Here is a 9,432-nt window from a genome sequence, read left to right as displayed (position 1 = left end):
CAAACAGACAAAAATGCAAGTACGATTCAGTCATTTGGTAAGCAATTTAAACTTTGACTTGAACCATCAAATTCCTCGCAAAGTTTTGACATAAAATTCTCATTCATTTGGCCTCTTTACCTCACTCATTTGTTCAATAAAGCAAATGACTCAAAATTAACATTGTTATGCACATGTGCAAATACTAATGTGAACTCAAAAGCATAATTGACTATTTATGCTTATTTCAGATTTCCTTAAATAACACCCCTTAAAAAATAAAATAAAATTAAAATTAAAAAACATCAAAATACACTCAATATAGGATTCTAAAGAGCTGCCAAAATGGGAACCAAAATATAACACAAACAAACCTGAGTGGATGAAACAATAGTAAGCAAGCATGGGAACAAAACAGGTACTAATGTGGGCATCACTTTATCGTCCAAGTCATCAGAGAGAAGAGCCAAGCACCTAAAAGCTCCATGAACTACAACATTTAGAAGCAAATCATGCATCTTTCAGATGTAAAAGCCATAAAACTCTTAAATATGAAACAAATAACAAACAATAACTTGCAACACTTGAGCAAGTTAAAATCCCTAATAGCCTAGATTAAAAATTGTCATAATATAGTACACACTTAGAGGTTATTGTTGTCAATCTAACATAAGAGGTAATAATAGAAAAACAACAAACAAGACAGCTCAGCACCAGCTGCTGCTGGACAAGCCGAATAGATGATGTGTATGTTAAAAACAGAAATTAAAATCACAGCATATGACATGTGATGCATTTTTGAGCTTCCTGATTCAAGCCAAAGCTTATATTGACGCAATAATTGAGGCCATCAAATACTTTGACTTGGCCAAATCATGTAACTAAGGAACCTTATCAATTTCTTTCAAAATGATTTTAAGGAGAATGTGACAACAACCTCATAGTAAAACTTGAAATCCTGAGAGATTAATATATGTTCGCAAAGCAAATATTTAAAATTGAAAAAGCATTCACATAGACCAAGTAGTAGAAAATTATTGTATTTAAAACCACACAAACAAAGGCCAGTAAGAACAATGACGGAATACTTACCTCCATCCCTTGCATTTTTCTGAGAAACAGGAAAATGTATTTTCTAAGGGAAAAAAAATAGACAGTAGCAAAAAGAGTAGAATCCAGTGACTTTATGAATCAGATAGTGCAAGATATAAGACAAACCTATATATGTCATCTACAAGCTGTGCCACCTGTTCCTTCCCCACAGCATTCTTCTTTGCCCACAATTTAGAAACTGTAAAAGAGAACATAAATTCAGCTAGAATTAATTTCACACAAAATAAGAGAATTTAGACCACAACCAGGACATGGTAAGAGCAAGAAACCTCAAAGCAGAATGCTCAATTACAGTACTAATAAGCACAAGTTTGAGCAACCCAACCAAATTCTATACCAGGCTACAATGCCAGAAGACTAAATTTGAAATGGAAACTAACCTATAGAAAACATAATAATAACTTTTTTAGAAAAACAAAGATGTGTGATGTAGACAGTCGCTGTTTTAGTGTTTAAGACTGACTATTTAATAGATATCTACCTAGACAAATATCAACTACATAGCCAAGGTCCAAATATATAAATTTCACTGGAAAGAAAAGTAAATAACACAAGACTGACAAATGCAAATGAAAGGAATTTAGCTATTTTCAGGTAGGAAAGCAAAAAAACACACCATCTATACCTTGATCATCAGATAAAACAACCAATATCCGGTCAACAAGGTCCTGCATTAATAACAACAAATGTAAAGTCATAAAACACCAATCCAAAAACATTAACAAGATGCTCAAAATGAATCATTAAAACAAACACCCTTCTAGTAAAAGCATAAATAGACAATATTTAGACTAAAATTCATTAGTCTTGTGCAAGTAAGGTGTCATCACAGAAAATTATTCTCAGATGGGCAACTGTTACAAGAACTTGATGTTATTGTATCTTTATTACAGATAATCATCAAGTTAAGTGATCAAATCCCTGCCCCTACTGTCAAACTGTTTGCCTTTCTCCCATAATTGCGGGAGAGGCAGATAGATAAAAAAAAATTAAGATTTATTGAGAAGAATACACACCAATACAAAAATCAATTGTGTATGAATTCTGTATTAACTGAATAACCAAAAAAAAAAATACTAGTACAACCTTTTCTCTTACTAGTGGGTTACACAACAGGAGGTAACCCTCTCCCTTGCCCATGATCCCTTCCCATAAGAAAGGCAAAATTTGACCTGATGTTCTGTGACATGACACCAAATGACTAACAACTACCAATTAAACTAGCTAGCACCTTCTCAGTAAAACCTTTACAAAGCCAACATCACAAAGAAGTTATTGGATTATGCATACCAAAAAACAAAAAGTGCTACTCCTAATCAACAAAAAAAGGAGCAACATGTAATTTTTAAACGTTGAAGCCAAAGTGTGATAAATGCCAAATCCACATGCAGGCAACACCCAGCACAAACAATTTCTTTAGCATCTCACCTGCTTCTTCCCCTGCTTTGAAAGACCTAAGTGAGTGAGAACATCCTTGAGCTCTTTTATACTAAAATATGCCAACTTTTCCTGCAACAAAAATAAACACATCAATAAACCTTGAATGCAACATCAACAATTCAACGTACAAACACTTTCAAATAATTTCATCACAAAATAATTTCAACACCCAAATGATTGAAATAGAGAAGTACCTGAGAGCCAGCAAGCTCCTCAAACTGCTTGACCCAATCATCCATCATAGCATTATTACCCAAGTCTGGAACAGGTGGCCTGGCAAATAATATTGAGCATAACATTTTCTTACTCAATATACAATACTCAGATTCAAGAAATCCACAGATAATAACAAGATTAAAAAAGAAGATATACCTAGATTCAAGAAGAAACATTTGATGTGGTAAACAACATATGAAAATTAAACACTGTAAAAAAATTAATACCCTCATACGAAGACTGCGTCCACCACGAATGGCAAGGGCAGCCACCAAAAGAGCACATATATATTACTCGGAGATCGTGAGCTCAAGCACCGCCGCACCCACGCCGTAGACCCACCGCCGCATGCACCGTCGCACCCACGAGCGAGCCACGCCGTAGACCCACGAGTCAAGCCTCCCTGTCACACGACCCAAGCCGCGGACCCCATCACCTTGTTGCACACCTGCAACAAACAGAGAGAAAGAAAGAAAGATTGAACGAGAGAGTTCTGAGAGAGAAAGATAGAGCATGAGAGAGAAACAGAGGAGGCGTAGGGTTATTAGGGATTTTTTGCTTTTTGTCTTTTCATTTGGCGCCTAAGTATAATTTACCGCCTAAAATTTTTAGTCGGGTCAAACAATAGCTTTTTTTAAAATATGCTATATTTTAATGTAATATATGGGCATAATTGTTGTAGTGAGCCACTGAATTTATGAAACCAAGAGTCAGCAGAGAGTTTCTAAGTTTGTCAAACCATGCTCGAGGTGCTTGCTTCAAGCCATAAAGTGCTTTGTTGAGCTTACATATTGCATGAGGATAAAGAGGGTTGATAAAACTAGCTGGTGGTTCCATGAACACTTATTCTTGGAGAGTACCATTCAAGAAAGCATTGTTTATGTCAATTTGTTGGATGTCCCAATCATGCGTGACAGCCATGGAAAGTATGATTCTTATTGTAGATGATTCTTATTGTAGATGGCTTAACCACTGGACTGAAGGTTTCAAAGAAGTTTATTCCTGGTTTTTGTTGAAACTCTTTCGCTACTAGTCTTGCTTTGTGGCAATTGATTGAACCATCTGAGTTATATTTAACTCGAAAAACCCATTTGTTGTCTACAACATGCATGTGTGGTCGTCTTGCTACAAGATCCCATGTTTGATTTTTCATGAGAGCATTGTATTCCTCTTTCATTGCTTGTGTCCACTGAGATGATTTGAGTGCTTGGTCCACTGTTTCAGGTAAGGTTCATTTAGAGCTATGGCTGTAGGTTCATTAAGGATTGATGCTAGAAAAGTTTTTGGCTTAAAGATACCTACTTTTGATCTTGTAATCATGGGATGAGTAGGTTGTAAAGGCTGGTTTGCTGGTTTTGGAGAAGGATTTTGATGTGAAAAAGAATCTGATAGTGGTTTGTGCACTTCAAGAGGTAAAGTAGAATAAGAATTTGCTGAGTTTGGAGTCTTACCATGATTATTAGTGGATGCTGAACCTGAGGTTGGTACTAAGGGAGATAGTTCGGGGAATGTAGAGCAATGGTCAAAATCAACTTCAGTGTTTCCTGCATCATGTTCCTGTAGAGATTAAGAAATAAAAGGCAGTCATTGACTATATTGTATTTGACTAGGATATGTATTAACTTCAGAATTTTTGAAGTATGTTACACTGAAATCCAATGCAAATGGGAACTCAGTTTCATTGAATGTAACACTTTGGACAATATATATTCTTCTTGAAGGATGTAAGCATTTGTAGCCTTTATGGTTTGGACTATACCCAATAAAAACACATTTTGTTGACCTGAAATTTAGCTTGTGTTGATTATAGTCTCTGAGATGAGGAAAAGAGGCACAACCGAAAGCTTTAAGAAATTTCAGATTGGGTTTTACTTGGAAGAGAACTTCTGTGGGTGATTTATTTTTCAGATTTGGAGTTGAAAGATGATTGATGAGGAAGGTTGTTGTACTAAATGATACCCACCACTAATGAAGAGGAATGGATGTTGTGTTAGAAGTGTGAGTCTCATTTCTACTATGTGCCTGTGTTTTCTTTCAGATTTACCATTTTGAGGGTGTGTATGAGGACATGGGTGCGTACAATGAATAACTAAAGATGCTAGGAAGGGAACCAAACTTCTATACTCGCCACCCCAGTCTGAATGAAGAGTTTTGATTTTATTTTCAAATTTTCTTTCAACAAATTTTTTAAAGTTCACAAACACTTCTTTTACATCTGACTTTAGTTTTAAGGGATATATCCATGTAAAATTACTAAACTCATCTACAAAATGAACATAATATCTATATCCATCTTTTGAAAGGATTGGTGAGGGACCCCAGACATCTAAGTGGATTGTTTCTAATGGTTTGCTGGTTGTTTTTGCATATGAATGATAGTGTTTATGTTTGGATTTTCCAATATGACAAGCATCGCATAATTTTGGAGGAACTGTGAAAGAGACTTGTTCACTAATTAGCATGTGTTTCATTACATTCAAGTTGGGATGACCAAGCTTCATGTGCCAAGTATCGAGGTCATTAACATTGACTGACTGAACAAAAAGAGACTGAGTAGAAAGAACTTTTTCATTTGATTGTTTTGGACTCTTATAACAAGACTCTGAGATAATACTCTTCTTGGAATTTAAAGAAGCTGAAAAACAAAGACTCTGATTGTTTGAAGAGCTGGACTTGAAACATGATTTGGGAAGTTTTAGTTGATAAAGACCATTGCTAAGCATTCCCCGAGCTAGCTCCTTCCTCGTAGCCAGATCCTTTATAACACAATAATCAGAATAAAACTCAACATAAACAGCATTGTCTTTGGTTAATTGAGATATGGAGAGTAGATTTTTGGTTATTTGAGGAACACAAAATATCTTATTCAGCAACAGAGGAAAGGAATTATTATGCAAGCTCAAAATATTGTTTCCAGCTTCAGTAATCAAAAGAGGCTGCCCATTACCAATGAGCAGATGTGTGGTACCTTTGTGTTCAATCTCGTACTATAGGTTGTGAGCATCTGGGGTGATATCATTTGTGGCACCACTATCTATGAACCAAGAGTTGTCTTGATTATCATCAGCAAAGGAAGAGTAAAAATCTTGTTGGCCTTGTCCCGATGGTTGTTGGCCTGAGGAAGTAGTGGAATTTGAATGGTTTGCTCCAAAGGTTGCAGCTTGAAAATTAATGTCAAAGTGATGATAACATTTTGAGACTACGTGACCAACACGATTGCAAAGCTGACAAACGGGACGGTTGCTTTTGCCCCCTCTTCCACGACCACGACCTCGACGAAAGTAGCCACGGCTAGGAGAGACATTAGCACCAGAAGAGACACCAAGGTTGAAAAAGCGACAGAACTGAGTGGCAAGGTTGGCACTCGGAGGGGTGAGATCACCAGCAGGGGGAGCATTGAGTTGCTCAAGATGCATCTCTTGGCTTTGAAGGAGAAACTGAACTTCTTGCAAAGTAATGGGGTCATGTCGAGAAGTTAAGTTGATAACAACAGAGTCATAATCATGCCCCAAACCCCCCAAAATATAGAGGATGAGTTCCTCATCAGTAATTAGTTGCCTTGCAGCAGAGAGATTTTCAGCCAAACTAGTCATTTGTAAAATATAGTCATGAATGGAAAGATTTCATTTCTTAAGGGATTGAAGTTGAAACCACAGCTGTAATGTGTGAGCTTTGGACTGGATGGTGAAGAGGCACTTAAGAGTGTTCCAGACGTCAAAGGAGGTGGTACACCTGACTATGTGACCAAACATGGTCTCAGAAATGGAGTTTAGCAACCAGCTCATGATAGCTTGATCGGTGCGCCGCCAGAGAGCATAACCAACATTGAGCTGACGAGGATCACTAGGAATGGGTCCTCCAGTGGTGTTATCAATGAACTGAGGTGGACACACCTTTGTACCAAGGAAAAAACCATCTAAGTCATGAGCACGAAGGGCTGGGAGAGCCTAAGATTTCCAAAAAGAATAATTTCCCCGATCAAGCTTTAAGGTAAGCGGAGCAAGACTTTGAAAAATCGATACCGATAGAACGACAGCAGTAGTAGAGACTGGAGGAGTGTCAATGGCAGAGGAAAAAGGTGGAGGAGTATGTGGGGTGGTGGTGAAAGATTGGTCACCAGGAGTAGCCATGGACTAATAGTCTGCTTGGCGTCTTATACCAAGTTAAGAAAGAAGAAAAAATAGACTTGAAAATGTTTTTACTGATTATATTTAATGCTCAAAGGTTACAGTGGGAATGGATTTTACACATATTTATACTAAATTGATATACAAAGACAAAAGAGCAAAAGATAAGAATAAGAATGGAATATTCACTGGTACAATAATCCATGAATATCAGGAAAAGGTAAAACTAATTTTTACAGGTGCCAATCTTGTGCTAGCTATCATTGTGGTGGTCCTCATCAATTTCTGTTATAGAAATTCCTTTCATTTCAACACCTAACAATATGCCTAACCAAGAGATTAGGAAAGTGAGAAAGCAACCTACAGATATCATCAATTACATCATTTAAAGGAGATAAGTCTTTAGTTTGTTCTACAATTCTATCAACAACAAGTTTACAATCTGATTCAATGGTAGAAAATTGGTGATTGATGATGGAAGCCCATTGAAGAGAAAAGAAAAAAGCTTTGGCTTCCAATGCTGGTACCGATTACACACCAGCAATAGGGGAGCAAAAACCACCAATAACGTTACCCTTGTAATTTCTGACCACAACACCAATACCAGAGCGTCCACAAGATTGAGATATAGCAGCATCCACATTAATTTTTAATTGACCTTCATTTGGGGGAATCCATGTGGCCTGTAAATGCTTCAGCTTCTCATCTTGGATTTGACAGAATTTTGAGCTTTTTTTATATTCTTCCAAGAAACTAATAGTCTAGCCTGAGATTTCTTGAAAATTTAACTTAAACTTTTTGTTGAAAAAAAAGATAATTTCTATTTCTATTATTCCATATTGCCTAGAAAATATAAAGCAAATGCTCAAATTTAGATGAATCAAATTGATGTGAAACATTTAGCAACAAGTCTAAGAAATTCAAATGAGCTTTCATTCTACCAGATCAAAAGCCGTAGCCATATCAAGTTTTAAAGCAGCCCAACCTATGGTACATTGACGCCTATTGTTAATAGCATGCACTAGTTCTTGAGCTATAAATATGTTACCAAAAATACTTCTTTTAGACAAAAAAAGCACTTTGTTGAGGGCTTGTTCATATAGACAACACAACCTTTAACCTTTCTACAAGAACACAGGAAATTGCCTTATAAATAGTAGTACAAAGACTAATAGGTCTAAAGTCTTTCAAATTTTTTGGGTTAGTTTTCTTAGGTATAAGAACAATCAGAGTAGTATTAATAGCCTCAAGAGTTGCAATACCATTTAGAAAAGATAAGACAACACTAGAAAATCCTAGCCTAAACATTCAAATTTTTTTTGGATAAAAATAAACATTAATATCATCAAAGTCAGGAGCCTTATCTCTTGAAAGTTGAAATAAAATTGTCTTAACTTCATCGGGAGACAAAGGTTTATCCAAAAACATATAATCCTGATCAGATAAGGAAGCATTAATACCAAATAGAACAAAAGAAATAGCTTCATCATTAACACCTCGAGAATAAAAAAGAGAATCATAAAATTGAATAACAACACTATTTGTAAAACCTGAAGAATTTTCAGGTTGAAAAGTCAAAAACGGGAGGAAAAAAAATAATTTAAATTATATATTCAATTTTTTTTTCTTTTCCTTTTTCTTCTACCTCCCTGATTCTTCTTCTTCTTATTCTTCTTATTCTTCTTCTTCTTTCCTTGCTTTCCTCTCGGTAAGCCACGACAAGGGTACCAGACCCAACCACCGTCGGCCACCATTTTCGACATGTGTCGGTGCTGCAGTATCCCCGACTGGCGATGACAGCAACCCCAAAGTTTGGTGACCATCGGAGCAAGGACGCGCCCGTACGACCACTTCGAAGTTTTGCCGTCGAAACTTTTGGGTGGATTTCCAGTGAACTCCGACCACCGTTCGGCGAGTGGGTGGCACCGTTGGCATCAGTGTCACGAGAGGAACGTCGCCCACTAAGTCATTCCAGTCAACTCGCCATTTTTCTTCGGCGAGATTTTGGGTATCTCCACCCCTTTGGAAGCATTTTCCGGCGACATCGGAGTTCATTTGGGCAAAGGAGTTGTACTTCCTGTTAGGAACGAGTTTCCTAATACGCAGCGGAATGGTGGTGTGGTTGGCCCAGTGTACAACAAAATTTTTTTGTAACATATTTAAACTATCTTTAAATATGCGGATCCATTAATATACATACATTAATCATAAACAAGATAACGATAGAATTCATACCTCTTGAAGCCTATCAAGTATCCTTGCTATCTTTTCGTATTTAGAACGATCTTCCTATCCAAGCCGCTCCCACGTACTCACACCAAGATCTTCCAAAGCGTTCTCTACACCTCAAGAAATGTGTGGGCACTTAGAGAATGAAGGATAGTTTATTTGTGATTCTACTTGATGTACTCAATTCATGAGATCAAGAGAATAGGCTTGAGAATTTGTTCTTTATTTTCAGGGAGAGAAAACTATCGTTCTATTTTTCACAGAGCGAATGTTCAGAGTTGTCTCACATTCTCTTTTATTATCTGAATAATTTTCTGATTAGTCATAC

General features: G+C 36.7%; 1 long non-coding RNA gene across 1 annotated transcript; it reads right to left on the bottom strand.

Moving 5' to 3' along the window:
• Positions 1-917: 917 nt before the first annotated feature.
• On the bottom strand, positions 918-2,593 carry LOC133780654 (uncharacterized). The gene is made up of 3 exons (XR_009869480.1): positions 2,521-2,593; positions 1,718-1,760; positions 918-1,270 (listed from the first exon to the last, which is right to left on the bottom strand). It is a non-coding gene; the product is annotated as an uncharacterized LOC133780654 (long non-coding RNA).
• Positions 2,594-9,432: the final 6,839 nt, after the last annotated feature.

Source organism: Humulus lupulus, chromosome 5 (assembly GCF_963169125.1).
Source record: "Humulus lupulus chromosome 5, drHumLupu1.1, whole genome shotgun sequence".
Classification (NCBI taxonomy): domain Eukaryota; kingdom Viridiplantae; phylum Streptophyta; class Magnoliopsida; order Rosales; family Cannabaceae; genus Humulus; species Humulus lupulus.
Note: the sequence above shows the minus strand (reverse complement) of the source record. Positions and strands in the feature narration are given on the sequence as shown.